General features: G+C 44.7%; 1 long non-coding RNA gene across 1 annotated transcript; it reads left to right on the top strand.

Annotated features, from left to right (window-relative positions):
• Positions 1-621: 621 nt before the first annotated feature.
• On the top strand, positions 622-13,091 carry LOC141422561 (uncharacterized). Its single transcript, XR_012447195.1, has 3 exons — positions 622-759; positions 1,229-10,780; positions 11,299-13,091. It is a non-coding gene; the product is annotated as an uncharacterized lncRNA (long non-coding RNA).
• Positions 13,092-13,817: the final 726 nt, after the last annotated feature.

Here is a 13,817-nt window from a genome sequence, read left to right as displayed (position 1 = left end):
TGGGCAGAATGTGTGTGCAGACTAGATAAGGCTCACCATTACATGCTGAGCAAGTGCATTTGGTGATGTGGAAGATGGTGGGTGGGTGGAGCCAATGGGTGAGACTACTAGTCGGGCAGGAGTGTCCTGATGGGCTGTCCTTTTCTGGAGATGCCTCCTAAGTGACGGCTGCTGACAGGAAGATCAAGGTGACTCTCATTTAGCCAAGTCCTTGATGGGCACAGCTGGGGGTAGAAGGAGCTGCCCCTAAATATTGGGTGGCCCCATGGGACTCTGCAGGCAGAGGCTGCCAGCAGTGATGTTGCTGTGTGGCCTGACAACAAGACCTTTCCCTTCGAGGCAGTCTTCTCCCCAGTACACCTTATTCCCACAGTTAAGTTAAGGTGCCAAAAGGTAAAACAACTGCTCCAGGGCACACCGACTCCTACAGATGGCAGATGTCCAATGTCACTCTTAAAAAGAATAACTCTTCTAGTCAACAGTTTTCAGAATATTGTAATTTTTAATAAAAAGTGTACCACGGCCTTTGGCATAAAACATGTGCAGGTCATTTGTTAGTCGTTCACTCAGGGTTAAGTGAGTTCTGGGTGTGGTGATTGGTAAGCTGAGAACCTTTCTTCTAGGGTCCTCTCCAGCCTTGTAATCTAGTGAGGACACATGTGACTGTGATCAAAATCCCATGCAGCAGAGTAAGGGCTGCCAGATTTCAGAAAAGGAGCAGCCTCTTCACTGAGCTACCTGGGCGGTCTTCACAGACAGGTGGGTCTGGAACAACAGGTGCAGGAATGAGAGTTCTGGGCAGAGGTGGGTAGAGGTGAAGGTTTGACCAAGGGACAGAGGTGGGTCAAGGTGGCTTCAGGAATGGGGAATGGTGTGGGGCATTTTCAGCCCCAACCCTGTAGTCTTGGGAAGATGCAGTGAGATCTATGAATTTTTGGAACAGTCTGCAGAAACAGCAGGGAATAAGCCCATTGTTGTCCCATTGGAGCTATGTAGTTCCCAAACAGGTGGAGGTAAAGAGGGAGGTGGAGAGGATGGGTGGGCTACACACTCAGAGAAAAGGGAAAGTGTCAGATGTGGCATTCATGCCAGCAGGCAGAGTGGAGGTGTTTGTGGCCAGTCCCAAAGATTCACTCTACTACACTGCAAACATGAGACACTTAGTGTCAATATGCTATTTGTGATAGATTCAAACACTAATCCAGCATTTGTTCCCATTGCTTTTCAGACTTTAGAAGTGCTCTAGTGGGGTTTTTCAGATGATCTGGCTCACTTAAAAAAAAAAAAAACAAAAAAACAGCTCAGGTGAGTTTCATTTCTACTCTCTCCCATCAAAGTAACAGGTAGCTAATACACTCATCCAATAATTTTAGCTCTTGACAAAGTTGTTATCCCTCTTTAACAAGGTAAGCATGGCAGGATCTTAGTCCCTGCAGGTACACAGAGGTGGATTTACCAAGAGGATGCTGCAGTGAAGAGGCAGCTGCAGGTGCTTTGTGAATGCGCAGATGCAAGGGTCACCACAGAGGGCCCTGGGAGTGGAGGGAGAGAGCCAGGCCTCTATCAGGAAGCCTTTCTGAGGTTCAAGAGGTCTCATAGGAAGGGTCTTGAGCTCCAGGTTTTCAGTAATGTGTCATTTCTTTTCTTCTTTAAATAATCATATTCATGCCTAGTTTCCTCACTATCATTTTGTCACCTTTTTCTTTCAGAGGTTCCCCAAGTTACGTAAGACTCAGACCCCACCAACTTTGTACATGTCCCTGCTTACAATGTTTGCTGAAGGTTGGGTAGGTGACATCTCTTGAATTAGATTCTTTTGTTCATGGTTATTTTTTCCTTTCTTATTTCCTTATCCTCTGATTACAGCCTTGAAGGAGAGATGGAGTCTCCCAAGGTGTGGGGTTAGCAGTCTCCTGGAACCCAGGACAGGGCTGGAACCTAGCCCATGCACAGCTGAGGTCTTGCTTTCTTAGAGTTTAAGGGCAGAGGCATAGCTGCTCCCTTCTTCCCACTCTGCTGCATGCAATCATTCTGTCCCTTGTCAGCATCAATTCAAAATCAAACAAAGCAAAACATAAAACCTCTAAAGGGTGGAGGCATAAGAAGTCGAGGCTAAGCTTCGGCGCTGTGACAGAGGAGCTCTGTGATCTGCCTGCTGCACACATGACACACACTGTTACCACGACAAAGAGCATAGAAGGGGGCATTGCTTGACTCCTCTGCCTTAGTTTCTTTTGCATCCTTGGCTTCTGGTGCATTGCTGTCAATAAAGGCCTTATCAATAGGACACATCGATAGCCGCCCATGAGTTGTCACAGATGCAAATATTTGTGAGTGTTGGCCAGCCACGTTCCCGTGATCCACACAACAGTCCCGTGAGGTGGCAGTTATTCTCCTTATTTTCAGAGACAGAAACTGAAGTGCAGCAAGGTTAAATGACTTTCCAAAGTGTGTGCAACTAAATCAATTCATTTATCCAACACGTTTGAAGCTTCAAGAGGAGTTGGAATGCTTGGAAAAAGGCCCAGTCACATTGATGGTCAATGACCAGGGGACATGTCTTCAGAGTCCACCTGCCCAAGGCCAGCTAGCCTGGGGGTTTGTGTATTAGGATAAGTTTCAGGTTTGAACAATGTGTAGACTTACTAGGCCTGATTTAGAATAGAGAACAAAAAACCATGCATTCACCTGTGTCTCTAAACATGTGTGTGCTTGCTTGCATGCATGTGAAGGGAGGAGAATGATGGCAGTAGTGGGGTAGGGGAGCACAAAGCCACACCATTGCCTCCTTCCAGTGGTGACCATCCTATAAGCATCCATAGCTTTATGACCACCACTGTGTCACCTAAGATCTACTCGAGGATCTGGAAGTAACAGGGTCCAGGAAGCATCATGACGGAGATGTTTGCTTCTTGCTGGCAGCCTGAACATGACAGATATGACAAATGGGACTCTGGACAGGTGAGAGTGAAGCAAACCAAGGAAAGCAATTACTCAGGGTAGGCAGTGAGCCTCGGCACTCCTAAAGACCAAAATGTGGTTGCAAGTGCAGAGAGGTGATTTCTCCAATCAAGTAATAAATTGGAGAAATTGGGTCAGCAAAGAAATGGGTTTTGATTTACCCATGGTGCTCCAGCGGCACTACAAGTTGCTGGTTTGCACTTTGCTGAGCATCTGGAAGCCGAGCGGTTCCTGGCTGGATTCCAGACATCCAAAAGTTAAATTGATGGATACTACCATGAGGGGTGGTGAGCTAATGGGAAATGTAAAGAATGAGGCCTGCTCTGTTTTTCCTGGTTCCCTTCTCTTAGAAGAGCACTTTCTTCTCAGACCCAACTGAGATAGCACCATGTTCACCATATTTCTTCTGTGTTCTCCCTCTGGGGATGACTCACACCAACTTGCATCCATTTTGTAGTTCCAGTCCATTGGGCACATCAGTTTATTCAACTGACTTTTAAAATAGCCTCATTTTTCCTGCCATGGGGAAAGGCGGCAATAGTGCAATTGTAGGAAAATGGTACCTTCCCATGGAGTACTCACTTCCCAGGTGAGTCCTGCTGGTCTTCACCAGGGCAGCAGGGCCTGGGGTATAGCTCTGGGCCACCTTTTTCAGCTGCCCAGAAAAAAAAAAAACATGTTGGTGGATAAGCATGGGGTCTCTGGAAGCTCATAGGAGGTCACTTTAGGTTCTGCCTCCTCTTGCAGCAGGCCTCGGGTCAGAAGTGGCATGCACCCCATGCTGTGGAGAGGGGGAGGAAAAGAGACAAGCCGATGACGCTTGAGATTTTATTTTTCTACCTGCCTTGGCTTTCTTTCCCTTTTGGAGAAACAAATACTATCAGGGAAGGCTGGAGGAAGGGATGAGAAACGCTGCAAGTTGATGCTATAGGATCAAATGTCACCTGTTTCTTTTGCCCAATAGCTGCCAGGAAAGGAGCAGGCGAGGACTCCTGACCTGTCCCTCTATGGAGGCTTCATGCCAGAGCTCGGTCTTTGTCCTCTCTCAGTGTGATACAGTGGAGAAAGGACACTTGGGCTCCAACAGTCTGCTGAGACTCTCCCTCAGCTACCAATTGGAACTTCCATTTCTGCATCTATAAAGCAGTGATAATAATGCTCTGTTTCAAAGACTGATGAAAGAGCTACCCAAGCTGTAGTATGTACTTAATAAGTGTTCTTGCTTTGTGCTTAGTGTTTTTGTGAGAATAGGCACACGCAGGGCCTCATGCTTGCTAGGCAAGTGCTCTACCACCCGAGCCACGCCCCCAGCCCTGGAATAGCCCTTCCATGGTGGAATTCACTCATGACATCAAATATTCATGCACAGGAATAAGAACTGGCAAGTTTTCTGTTAGTCAGTCAGTGTATTTCGCTGCAAAGATTCTGATCTTCCTGGAAGAAGACCTACATCAACGGAAGACAAGTGAGTGAGGTTACAGGCACAACCCCCAAATGAGCACAAGACTCCAAAGCAGAAAACTCCCTAAATAAACCATAATCTTCAATTATGAAGACTATTAAGCACACTTTAAAAATTTATAACTTTATATTAAAAAGTTGATCATTTTGATAAAATTTGGCTACTTTTTTGTATTCTTACTTGACATCTGAAACTTTATCCAAAAATGTAACAAATTAGTTTTATCTATTTAGAAATATACTTAACTGTCCTTCCTTTCATCCTCATTAATTGGCAATAATTGTTCCTCTTAGCTTTTGACCTACCAAGATCTCACCAGCTTGGGTGGTAGTGTTTTGGCTTAGAAGAGAAGTTTTTGTTGCCATCTAAAGAGATTTCCGTTTCAGCGTGTTGGAAGAAATTGAGAGTGAGTCAGTCAGCCAGAATTGCTGCGAGTGAAAAAATTATGTTACCCCCTCAAACGAAAGCCAAATGAATAATGGACAGTTGTAATCTTTTGGATCACCAATTGTGCTACCAGTTAATCTGGTCCTGTTCATTATTTGGACTTGCTTCCCGAGAAAAGCAAGTTCACGGTGTTGGTGATGTTGGTAGAAAGTCCTCCTATAGTCAGAGAATATTAGCAGATTTCCTAGTTTATTGTGTCATTGTGGATTAATCCAGAATAAGCATTCATGATAATATAATACTCTCATAAAACCCACCAACTGTTTCAACTTTGTTTATCAAGAATTAGCATGCACTGAGGACTTTGGGAGTGCATTAAATTTAAAAGCGTGAGACCTCGGGGCTGAGCCAACCGAGCTTGGTTGCCAACTGCTTTTAGCAAAATTGCCTTTTCTTGGGTCACCTTGCAGCATTTTCTTTTTGAAGATGGTCTGTTTCCTTTTCCTATTTTGTAGGTGTACTTTTTTATGCAGAAAGTTTCAAATTAATGTAATTGCTAAGAAAAAATCAGAAAACTGCGCATTCACTCACCTTCATCCACCTTTTAAATTCACAGAAATGGAAGTGCACCATAAACACCACTGTGCCTCACTCCTCTCCTTTTACAAGTGGATTTTGGAGTCCATCCCTATCAGCAAACACAGGCCTGCTGCACTTTTAAATGGCTTCATGAGATAACATTGGACATGTGTGGTTTATTTTAAACGGTGTCTTGAATAGGCAAGTGCATTGTTTCTCCTCTAACACCACAAATAGGGCTACACTGAGCATGTTTCTTTTCCCAGGTGTATTTTCAAGTAGGTTTCTTGTCTTTGCAAATCTTCTTTCTCTTTGTTTGAGGAGTGTGGTCTAGGTTGGAGAGGACTTCTCATTAAGTGTGACATCAGGATGGTGGGTTCACTGTGGTTGTTGACACTGGGTGGTGCCTTCTGGGATTCCCCAGCTCTACATTGGCCCCTCTCTGTGGGCGTCCTCCTTTCCTTCCTCCCTGTTTCACACAGTGATCTGTAGAAGTGCTGGTCTCAGGACTGAGGTCCCAAACAATCGGAATCCAACACCCTTGAGCTGTAGACACCATTGTCTGCTTTCAGAGTCACATGGGGCATCCTTTCTCATTCCCAAGCTAGTAGCTTTCCGTTGGGATGATTTTGTCCTCAGAACATTTGGCAATGTTTGTAGGCAGTTTTGATTGTCACCACACTGGGGACAGTGCATAGAAGCCAAAATGCTGCTAAGTGTCTACTAAGGTCTAGCTGTGGATGTTCTCCAAAATGCGCATTGAAACTTGATCCCTATAGTCGTGTTAATGGTATTGGGAGGCGAGGCCTTTGGAAATTAATTAGGATCAGATAAAGTCATGATAATGTGGCCCCTATGGTGACATTAGTGGCTTTATAAAAAAGAGAGGTCTGAGCTAGCACCCTCACTCTGTCTCACCACTGTGTTACCACACAGCAAAAAGCTCCTCACCAGATGCCGGCATCTTGGTATTGGACTTCCTGGTCTTCAGAACCATGAGCTGAATAAATCTCTATTCTTCATAAATTGCCTGGCTGTCGTGGTATTCAGCTACAGTAAGAGATCATGAAGTAAGACCTCAATGTACAGGGTGGCCCTACACAGAAACTGACTCCAAATGTTAATGGCGGGCTGTTGGGTAACATTGCTGTAAGCTTGTCTTTCCAAGAGGAAGGTGAAGATTTATTGGTAGGTCTGGAGGACTCCTGGGACTCAGACAAACCTCAGGTGACAAGTGAGTTTAGGTTCATGCTGGGCATAGCATTCTGGGATCAGAACTGATCCCACAGCATGCCTGGGGTAAAGAAGAGGCTGGACTAGGTTCCATGGGCAGGAAGTGAAGGTCCCCGTCACTGCATGAGCAGCTGGTTACAGCCAGTGCCAACAATGGCTCCTGGAAACAGTGCCTGGAACTTTGAGTGCAGAGTCCTGATGGCCGGTGTCCCCTGAGGATGGTGCTTGGTGATGAAACCCTCATCATTTTGGGTGGACTTTTCACAAGCTTTCAACTTTCTTCACAAGAATTGGTTGAGTGTAAGGAAAGTGGTTCTGTTATTCTGATTGGGATTTCAGCTGCAGCCAAGGATGGGGATATTTTAAATGGTCAGAGAAAGAGGGGAGTAAGTGGGGAAGGAGCTAGCAGTGACAAGAAATGGAATGGCTCTGCTTGACATCTTGCCTGAAGGCTTTAATTCCCAGAGAAGGGAGATCTAATATTCTGGTTACTGTCTTGACAGGTCTGCATGGAAGTCCAAGTGAAGAGTTAAGGGCGGAGGGCACAGAACTAAAGATCATGTATCAGGAGAAATCCCAAAGGGCCTCCTCCTTTCCACTGGCTTCCCAGATGAGGAAGAATTGCAATTGCAAGTTGAATGCAGTAATTTGGGCTCTTTCTGCTCCTAAGGAACAAAAGGAGATTTTCCTATAATACTTCTTTTCCTTCCTTTTCAGTTTTCTGATCAGAAGCGTTTTTGATCAGAAGAGTTCTTGGGGAGCCCTTGGCAGATAATCTACTTATATTCTACCTGTGGTGGTTGAGCTGCCATAGATCACTTACTGGAAGCCAGACCAAATCCCTTGGTACCGATCTTGCTGTGTTTATAATTGTATGGAATATGCTCTTCTTTGGTATAATTGGTGTTCATTAGAGAATATGCCAGGTGGAACCCAGGTTTTTGGTGGGAAAAATTAAACAGAACTGGAAAGAGAAAATGGGGTGTCCAAGAATTTATTATCCGCACTATTCAAAATTGTAGGGTGAAAATTTCCATTCAAAATATGTTTGTCATGGACATATTCCCAATGGTAAGGAGGGAGGATCTGTGCCTTTGGCCACAGTGCCTGATGGAAAATGTACTAATTTTCCTTTGGGAGTGCACTTACCTCCCCTCAAATGAGCTCTACAGGAATCAGCATTTGACAGACAAATCCTTCAGGGACTCAGCTGACTGAACAGTGATAAGAAGCAGACATGGAGAGCCACATTGGTGACTCTGGGCATTCTGTGGCCCTTAGGCTGGTGGCCTCCTGTGAGGAGACAGAGGGTCTTACTAGGGTCTGTAGGGTCTGGATGAGAAATGACAGCCTGGTGTCTGGAACCTTGGAAATGCAATAAGAACATGAGGAAATACCAGTTCTTTTGTGATGATCTGAAAGACATCAAATACACTGATTCATGAATTGAGGGGTTTGGGAGGAGACTGACAATTCTGAGCACTGGCTGAGCTAATCATAGACGGGGATTGGGGGGTCTGTTCATAGGGATGCTGCAAGATCGGATAAGAGGTCTTATCTAAACCATTGCAATGGGTTCCCCAATTCTGCCTTTGCCTCTTGTGTCTTCCTCACCATTCTCTGGAGTCCATTCTCGGCACCATTCATGAGATGCAGTTGAGCCCTCACAGCCCTCCAGTGGATTCCATTCCCTTTTAGTGTGAGTCCAGTAGCTCTGTCCACTTTCAAACACCACATCACCTCCCTTACCTACAGCCCTGCGTCTCACCTGAATCTCTTCACAGGGCCCGGAGCACAGCAGGGCCTGTGCAGGTGCTACCCTGTGATGTGTGCTGAGCACATCCCTTGTGAGCCTCTGGGTTTTTCACCAATGGCACCTTCTCTGAAGGGTCCCCAGTCACACTTTCTACCTCCTGATCATTATCTTTCTCTTCCCACTCGAGGTGTACAGAAGAATGGCCTCCCCAAAATGTCAGTGATCTTGTCCCTGAAACCTGTTAGGGTGTCACCTCACACTGCAGATTTGATCTGAACGTGGATCTCAAGGAGGGCTTTTATCCTGGTTCTCTGAGTGGGTTCAATGTAATCACTGGGGACTTATAAGGAAGGTCAGAGTCTATAGAAAGACATGTGAGGATAGATGCCAAGGCCAGAGTGACCCAGTAAAGGGTTCCCCTCCCTGGGACTGCAGACGCCTCTAGAAAATGGAAGAGACAAGAAAATGGACTCTCTTCCAGAAGGATCCAGCCCTGCTGACACCGTGGTTTAGCACAGTGATACTGTGTTGGGCTTCTGATTTGTGGAATTGAAGGACAATAAATTTGTGTGGTTTTAACCCAGTAAGTGTGTGATAACATTTTTGTCTTGTTATATGAATTTATCAGCTCAGAGTTTGTTTAATTTTCATGCTTTGAACTATGGAAGAAAAATAATCTTCTACTTGATTTCTTACCAACTCAGAGAAGATCTCATTTGCATGAAGATTCAAGAGCAGAGTTTCAGGTCGGGAGCCACAGAAACACGTGGGCTGTGTGGACTGTGGGCTGACCTGTGTTTGGTGATGAGTGAACGTGTGAAGAGTGCAGGTATCCTTTTCACTCACCACACTCCTCCATTAGCTGTCAAGCATGTGCTGGGCCTAGAGTGCCCCCCTACCTGGGCAAGTTGAAGGTGAACGAGTCACCATCTTGGCCAGCGAGGAGGTCATGGTCTGAAGGGACAGATGTAGACAGCAGCAAGTTATCTTTAGGGTTGTTTGGGAAGCAATTCTACTTCTTGGGCCACCAAGAGATAGAGGTGTGTATAGCCAGGTTCTGGACAGGACTCATGAGGACTAAACAAATTATCTATGTGATAATTGGGTCTGATACATAGTGTGTGCTCAGTTTGTAGTTGCCTTCAATTTCTTTGTAAAAATAAATTTCTTCTACTGCCAGGACCAAATGGTGATGAACTGTGTCCTTTTCCCATTTGTCTGAAGTTCTCGGATACTCAGAACTAAGTCTGTGCTAAGTAGCTGGACTTGCGTCTGCCACAGCTCTACACACTGTTTTTCTACCTCCTTTATCCTTGTTTCTCATCTTGCCTTACCTCAATTACTTTGACCGAAACATCTGAGTATTTATTGCTGTTACAAATCCTGTTTTTAGAAGTAGAAAGAATATAAATATAAAAAGTTAAATATAGATTTAACAAATTAGTGCTCTGTCTCACACATCCAGTAAATTATACAATGTTAGGAGGAAAAAATACAGTGGAAATATTTGCTGAGTTTTGTATCTCATTTCTCTTCTTTTGCTCCCACTGCAGTATTTTTCCTCTCACCTGGCACGTGTGAGGGAATATTAAATAAATAAGGACAGTGACCAGAGCATCTCATTTCCTGAGTGGATTGGAACCATTATGATTTGTTTTGATTTATTTTTCTCCCAACTACCCTCATTTTGACCTTGTTTTTCTCTTCTGAAAAGTGGAGGAGACTATCTCAATGACTGCTAAGTTCCTTTTCCATCTGTTCAGAATCTATAGGCCCAGGCCCTACATTTACTATATTCAGGTGATTTGCTTCCTTTAGCTCCAGGTTAGAGTCCTTTCTGCAATTCTCTCCCCCCGGGGGGACCAATGGAATTCAGCCAGAATTGATCAGAAAGTGCTCTGGAAGGTATGGTATATACTGTAAGGCTGACATTAGCATGACTTGCTTTAGAATCGAGGAAACTTGGGTTAGACATGTAACTTTGTCCATAGACACCTACTTAGTGACTGAGGAAAGGAGTCCAGCCTGACCTGAGACCCTCTGCTCCTTCTGGACTCTCATTATTTGCAGAGCTCTGGGGAACCTCAGGTTCTGCAGAGGTGCCTCAGGAACCTTTGCACATTTGTTTTATGTGCTGGGGATTCTTAACAAGGTTTGGCTTTTAACAGTAAAAACAACCACACCACACATTGGTGGCTCTTGTGTTTGTTTATGTTGGAACTGAGTTAAAACTCTTAATGCTGTGTTAGTGTTAGTCTCTCTTCCAGGCTATCCAGCACCTGCTTGTGGAACAGCCTTTGCCTTGTCAGCCAAACACTGAGCTCCTTTCTACCTACCTGAGTCCTGCCCAGCCTTGGAGCCCAACCTTGCTGGTCACTTGAGCCCTATTGCACTTCAGTCTGGTAAGCTTGCCATGCATGCTGCACACATAGCTTCATGAGAATAATGACTGCCCTAACTGGACTGTAACTTTTTTGCTTATAGATTGACACAGTTGGCATGAAATCATGTCAGAAAATTATGTTTCTGACACTGGATACATTTTCAAAAATTTTTTGAGATTACTTGTAGAATCTCAGGCAGTTGTAGGAAATAACAGTATATAGACACACCCGATTCCCCCCAATGCTATGTGGTTATAATAACATGCATAACTATGTTTCAACTAGGATTTACACTGATACAATCCGTTCCCTCTATTCAGAGCTCACCTGTTTATCTGTGTACAGGAGTGCATGCATATGTATTTCCATAAAAAAGCAGGACAAGGAACACGTTTTTGAACTGTTCTGTATCTTGACATGATCACCATACAAATCTGTATATGTGATAAAATCACTAATGCCAATGTCATCATTTCCTAATAAAAATATAGCATAAATAGATGACTCACCATGCTATGTTCTTTCTTTGCAAACAGGAATGACTCAGGAAATATGACACCTGACCGAGCAGCAGTTATATCTCCTTTGAGAGGCAAGTGGTCCTATAGAAGTGACTTTGGCTTGCAGCACAAGACACATTTAAGGAGTGTTTTTCCTACTTTGCAGATGGAAGGATTCATTTCACATATTAGACCTTTGTGTCCTTGATCTGTGAAACAAGGAAGCTGGGTTAATAATCTCTAGGGTCCCTTCTAACTTTAAAGACCTTATAATTCTAGAAACTGCAATGTCCTTTAACACTTTCAATGTGAGTTTCCTCTCTTAAACGCTTTTGTCCTGTTATATGAATTTATCAGCTCAGGGTTTGTTTAATTTTCATGCTTTGAACCATGGAAGAAAAATAATCTACTTGATTTCTTACCAACTCAGAGGAGACATGAAAGATCTCATTTGCATGAACATTCAGATTGGGAGCCACAGAAATGCATGGAAATGTTTGGTATCTGCGCGGACCATGGGTCAGCCTGTGAGTGGGGGCACATTCCCGAGATAGCCAGGTGCTGAGCTGGGTTGTGGACTTCTGTCCTTTCCATTCTTTCACAGTGCATGTCTGCATTGGACAGGAGAGCTGTGGTTATGTGGCAGCATTAAACACCTCTGCAGCCGTGGGGTCTGGTATGGAGCAAGTCTGTTCCTCCCTCCGGCCCCATGTTCTACAAGCCTGAGCAGCATTCCAGGTTGCTTCCCTGCATTCCCAGTCCCTGTAACTGAGGTCTATCCTCGTCTGCATGGGTGCTATGATGTCTTCAGCAGGAGAAGATATTGAGGCAAGCCCGACACCTGCATTTCAACCTGATTCCAGTTGACATGCATGGCTTTGGTTTATGTTTAAGAGGCTGAGCCAGGCCACAAGGCCATCCCTAATTTCTAGGGAGTAGGGACTACTTGGTCAATTTTAGTATGTGAAAAACAACAAAAGTTCCTTGTAACATGCATCAGTCACATGTGAACCATCTAGAAGCAGTCCTTGAGCAGCAAATATGAAAGAAAAGTGACCAGAGGTAAAGAGAAAGAAGCTAAGCACCCTGGAGGAGAGGTTTGCTCAGCTGGACCTACTGTCAGGGGTGCCATGTGGAGGCTGAGGGTTGGGGCTCCTCTTCCAGTTGTGTTCTGACTCACTGTGTGACTGTAGGCAATCGTCCCTTGCCTCAGTTTCCTGACCTGCAGAATGGACAGTTGAGCATTTCTTCCTGCAGAGGGCTGAAGGACAGTGGCTGCATGGGTGTGGGTACAGATGTGGAGGAGTGCCTGGCTGTATTAAATGCTCCCCAAATGTCCCCTAGGATTACTTTGCTTTCTGCTTTGCTTCCTAACTTGGCTGTCAATCCAGAGAACAAGACACCCTCAGACCCTCAGCCTATGTGACTGGAAGTGTGAGTCTCTGGGGGCAGCACTTGGGGAGGGTCCAGTGATCTAGAAGTTGGAGCAGATTAGGCTCACTTTTAGGCTTCAATGTGACACTGAGTCCTGCTGGAATGGCTGAACTTCAGGGAGGAGGTGGGTAAGTGTTTTGTACAAAGCTATCCTTGGAAATCCTCTTCGGGTTTTGACCCTGGAGGGTCCTCTCAGAGACCTGGGGCCTCCCAACAACTTTGCAAGATCAGAACCAAGTGCAAAGAACTTGCCTGAGACCAATGGGAAATGGGCCTGTGCAGTCTAGAGACATCTCCTGCTGTCTGCTCCTTTAGGCAGGAAGATTAATGGGATTCTGTAAGCCACCTTGCAGAGACGTGAGCATCCCATACTCTCGGAGGAGCCCTGAAAATACACCGAGTGTATTCATTCATTCATTCGAATTCTCTAAACAGGTCTTCTTATAATGTGCACATTTACATGTTGCTGCAAAGCTATGAATTTTCTGATTTTGTCACACTCTGATAAGATTAAAAAAACACAGATGTATGCACTCTTGCTGGCTGAATTGCAGAAGTAATTTCTCATACAATTGAAATCTAAAACTTGGTAGATGCCTTGCCCAGTAGGACAGGAAGTAATTTATCAATTCCCATTAGCTTCCATCACCAATCAAGAGAGTGCCTTGGCCTGAGTCCTTCCTGCTAGCATGGAAAACTCCAGCATTAGTTTCTCAGGCCAACAGAAACCACAGAGCAAAGCAATCCTGATTCTGAGCCTGGGGCTTCCTAGTAGGTAAGAGAGATCTTGGATCCAGTGGGAAATGCAAAAATCAGTCCCGTAGTACAATGCCTGCCTACTAGGAAGGCCTCAGACAGAGGGGTAAATTAAGACTTTTAAAGTTTGAGTGTGACCTTCACGCTTTTTCTAAGTTCAGAAACATCCGAGAGAAAGAGTTTCGTGTTTTTGAATTTTCAGCATGGAAACCTTGGCTAAAAGTCCTTGTATAAATTTTGGGTTGTATCCTTGGACTCATAAATTGCAACTTGGACCTTGCCTTGTTTCCTTTCTTTCCTGTTCTAGTTCCTTCATCTCCCTTTGTATTTTTAATTTAAAATAAATCCGTGTGGTAAACAGTTCT

Source organism: Castor canadensis, chromosome 1 (genome assembly GCF_047511655.1).
Source record: "Castor canadensis chromosome 1, mCasCan1.hap1v2, whole genome shotgun sequence".
In the NCBI taxonomy this organism is placed as follows: Eukaryota; Metazoa; Chordata; class Mammalia; order Rodentia; family Castoridae; genus Castor; species Castor canadensis.
Note: the sequence above shows the minus strand (reverse complement) of the source record. Positions and strands in the feature narration are given on the sequence as shown.